The sequence below is a fragment of the Procambarus clarkii genome, chromosome 6 (genome assembly GCF_040958095.1).
Source record: "Procambarus clarkii isolate CNS0578487 chromosome 6, FALCON_Pclarkii_2.0, whole genome shotgun sequence".
Classification (NCBI taxonomy): Eukaryota; Metazoa; Arthropoda; class Malacostraca; order Decapoda; family Cambaridae; genus Procambarus; species Procambarus clarkii.
In genome coordinates, this window is record NC_091155.1 from 2388494 (window position 1) to 2393476 (window position 4983).

Genomic DNA, 4983 nt, shown 5'->3' on the forward strand with positions numbered 1-4983 from the left:
TATCATACCTTTGCACACATTAATATCTTCAACTGAGACATCACTATGTAGTAGTTATTATGAATAAGGATGACTATGTTCGAAAAATGGAGTTACTTTTGGAAGACAGGGATACTTACCTATTGGTTAACAGAGATCCTGCTGAAAAAGTGATCGCACATTTTAACAAAACTCTCAAAACTTTGTGCAAAGGCGATAAAGAGTTGATTTCTAGGCTAACAACTCGATCTCCCTCGTTACCTTACATGTATGGTCTTATAAAAACCCATAAACCTTATAATCCAGTTAGACCGATTATTAGTTCAGTTGGTTCGGCGGCTTATAAACTTTCTATGTGGTTGGTTAAAGTTTTGTCCCCTATCGTTGGTACTATTTTTAACTCGCACTTAACTAACAATGTAGACTTAATTAATAAGCTATCCACATTAAATTTGAATTTTGATTTTAAACTAGTAAGTTTTGACGTGACTGCTTTATTCACTAAAGTACCTGTTGATGATTTGTTAGAATACCTACGTGAGGAACTGCCTATATATAATTTGAGCTTGCAGACCAATAATGTGTTGGAACTTATCAAATTATGTATAATAGACAATTATTTCAGTTTCAATGGAAAACTTTTCAAACAAACATTTGGAATGGCAATGGGCAATCCCCTTTCCCCAGTTTTGAGCAATTTGTATATGGAGTTCTTCGAAACAAAGATCTTATCCAGGATAATCCGCTCTAATGTAGTCTGGTTTAGGTATGTCGACGATATTTTGTGCTTATGGCCGAGTGAGCAAGACCAAATTGTTTTTCTTAATGAACTTAATTCTTTGGTACTTTCAATAAAATTAACATATGAAAATGAGGAGAATGGTACTCTTCCGTTTTTGGACTTTATGATTCATAGAGTTAATAGAAGGTTCAAATTTAATGTGTATAGAAAACCTACCAACGTAGCTAGGTTCGTTTGTTCATTATTATTCGAATCATCATAGTAAAGTTAAACAGGCAGTATTTTCAGGAATGTTTCTTCGAGCTTTGAGGGTATGCAGCCCTGAGTTTTTTGATGAAGAGATAGCAAAAATATATGAAATTGGGAAGAGTTTACAGTACCCTAAGATATTTTTGGATTGTTCATTTGGGAAAGCTAAACGTACGTTTTATAATAATGTCTCCAAAGCGAAACCAGAAAATAGAAACTCATTGGTGGGACCTAATGCGATGGGATTTGAGAAACTTTCCCCAGTTTTTAAGAACCTTAATATCAATTTGATGTTCACTAATAATACGATCAAGTCTAATTTAATAAAAAAAACTCCACTGGTACATCAGGTTGTGTGTATTCGATTCTCTGCAATGATTGCGAGTCTGTGTACCTTGGACAAACAGGAAAATCCTTACAATTACGTATGTCCCAACATGCTTATAGTATAAGAACTGCCCAAACGTCTAATGCTTTGTATCTACACACAAGTTTGTGTGATCACACTATTAATTGGGATGGGGCGAAAAGCATTGCCAATTGCAATGGCTTTGTGGAACGGAATTTAATTGAGTCTGCCCTAATTAGTCAATGTCCAAATCTTCTCAATGTTGGTACTGGTATGTACAAACTTGACCCTGTTTTAAGTTACAATATTACACAACAGTTTAAGAAAAAACTCTGAAAGGGAGGCTTACAATGTCTCATTACAATTTTATATTCATTTATTGTGTGTTCATGAGGCTTTTCTTTAATCTTTAATCCTTGTTCTCTGACCGCTTAATCCTTGTTGACCATTCCTGTTTCTGGTAATCCTTTCCCTAGAGATGGGTTGGTCAGCTTCCAGGTGCTGGCCTGTATCCACTCTCTCTTTCTCTAGTCAGTCTGGTGTTGACAACGGCTTTAACAGGCCGAAACGTTCATCTCTCTTCCCCATTTCTTTGTGGGTTTTCCGCACACACACACACACACACACACACACACACACACACACACACACACACACACACACACACACACACACACACACACACACACACACACATATATATATATATATATATATATATATATATATATATATATATATATGTCGTACCTAGTAACCAGCTTCCGGCACGACATGGTAGGTACGACATATATATATATATATATATATATATATATATATATATATATATATATATATATATATATATATATATATATATATATATATATATATATATATATATATATATATATATATATATATATATATATATATATAAGATTTTTATTGGTCTTGCATTTAGAGACAAGAAATTCTTACTTTATTTTTATTTTATAATTGTGTTACCAGTCATCTTCGAGTGTCAAATAAATATAGTGAAAATTAATTACATTTTATCAAGTTCATTCTAGTAATTTCGATCAATTAACAATTAACGTAACCTTTTTATGTAGTTATAATTGCGCATGTATTTTTATGCAAAATCGTATACAGTGGTTTGTTTCACAAGTAATAAATGGTTGTCGATGCCGTTGCTATTTCCATCTGTCCGTATATAAATTTTACGAATGAGAGAAGAGGATAATATGACTAAAGAAATTCATTCATTGGTGGAGTCTAGTCAGCGAGATTCTGCCGCCGTCATCTGTCATCGCCTTGTCAACGGGCGACGTCCTCACTGGGGTTCGAGAAATCGATTAGGAAGGGTGGCAATAAATGGTAGTTCCGGTTTGGTCACACGGAACATTTTTCCAAGGATTGAGGTTAGGAAACGTTTTGTGTTTTTACTAGAGGTTATTTATGAAACCAAATCGTGTGTTAAAATTTCACCCTGATCCGACGACGGGTCTTGAAGTTACGTTTTGGGGTAAAAACGGTTTTTATCAATGAATGGACAATGTATGCAGACGCACCCTCCCCAATACCCCATCCTTACCCAAGCACCCCTCCCTGCCTACCTGGTTGATACCTGGTTGATGGGGTTCTGGGAGTTCTTCTACTCCCCAAGCCCGGCCCGAGGCCAGGCTTGACTTGTGAGAGTTTGGTCCGCTAGGATGTTGCTTGGAGCGGCCCGCAGGCCCACATACCCACCACAGCCCGGTTGGTCCGGCACTCCTTGGAGGAATAAATCTAGTTTCCTCTTGAAAATGTCCACGGTTGTTCCGGCAATATTTCTTATGCTTGCTGGGAGGACGTTGAACAACCGCGGCCCTCTGATGTTTATACAGTGTTCTCTGATTGTGCCTATGGCACCTCTGCTCTTCACTGGTTCTATTCTACATTTTCTTCTATATCGTTCACTCCAGTACGTTGTTATTTTACTGTGTAGATTTGGTACTTGGCCCTCCAGTATCTTCCAGGTGTATATTATTTGATATCTCTCTCGTCTTCTTTCTAGTGAGTACATTTGGAGGGCTTTGAGACGATCCCAATAATTTAGGTGCTTTATTGCGTCTATGCGTGCCGTATATGTTCTCTGTATTCCCTCTATTTCAGCAATCTCTCCTGCTCTGAAGGGGGAATCCCGCCAAACACACACCGAAACTACGACGTTGGTACAACGTTCGAGCAAGTTTTAACACCTCCTAACCAGTTATAACAACCAATATAGCAAGTTGTAACAACGTTCTAATACGTCATAAACACGTTAAGCCAAGATGTAACAACTTTTATTACAAGTTGTAACAAGCGGAAATTAGAGACAGTTTCGGTTTGTGTTTCCAGGGCTTAATCATCATCAATCAATCAATCAGCCGCGTTATATAGTCAACATTTGTATTTGATGGAACACTAAACTGGGAACGAGTCGGTGTTTACTACAGTCTGTGAGGAATAACCAGCTTCCAAATTATATTCCCTCTCCCCCCACCCCCTCCCTGAACCTCATAAGAAGTAAGTTAAATACCAACCCACGCCACCCTATCCTATCCTATCCTATTCTATCCTATTCTCAGTACTCACTTAAGTGAGTACTGAGCAGTACTCAAGACGGGACAACACAAGTGACTTGAAGAGTACAACCATTGTGATGGGATCCCTGGATTTGAAAGTTCTCGTAATCCATCCTATCATTTTTCTGGCTGTCGCAATATTTGCTTGGTTATGCTCCTTAAACGTTAGGTCGTCAGACATTATTATTCCCTAATCATTTACATGCTGTTTTCCTACTATGGGTACATTTGATTGTGTTTTGTTCTCTGTATTATGTTTAAGGTCCTCATTTTTACCGTACCTGAGTACCTGGAATTTATCACTGTTAAACATCATGTTATTTTCTGATGCAACCCTCAACAACAACCCTACTTACCCAGGCTCCCCTTCCTGCCTACAACCCCCAACCTCAAACCCTCCCTACCTACATTCCCGTTCCCCAACCTTACCTCCAGGCCAACCCATGCCCACCCCAATCCCTGGCAGACCCATACCAACCCCAGCCAAATACCACCCAAACCCTTGTCGACGCATTATTGAAATTGTGGAAAACTACATTTCCCTCTCAACTCCCACCCTTACAACCCCATGTTTACAACCCCCCCCCCCCGGCCTGCCCTCACCCTCCCTCTAATCCCCCGAACCCATCCAACCAACCCCTCCTGTTACCCACCCTACCCCCTCCATTAATCCTACACCTTGCTCCTCACCTCCCCTCCATCCCTCTTCCCCCCTATCCCCAGTCCTAGTGTCGCCTCTACAGAAGTTGCTGGGGAATGTAGCCAGCGGGCTTCTGGGACGCGAAAAATTGGTGATGAAATTTGTTGGAGGTGTCATGGCCGAGGCCATTACAGGTATGTGTGCACGGGCACACGGGTCAAGGGTGACCCAGAACAGGTCAGCACCTTGGCTGGCAGACCTACGTTTGAGATGATAGTTGAAGGTGTGAGATTGACAGTTTTTGTGGACACCGGAAGTCAAGCAACTCTCATTAAAAAGTCAGCCTTCAGCACACTTAAAGAGACACGCCTTAAGCGTTGTGGGAAGCATTTAACAGCAGTGAATGGTCAACATATTAATATCTTGGACC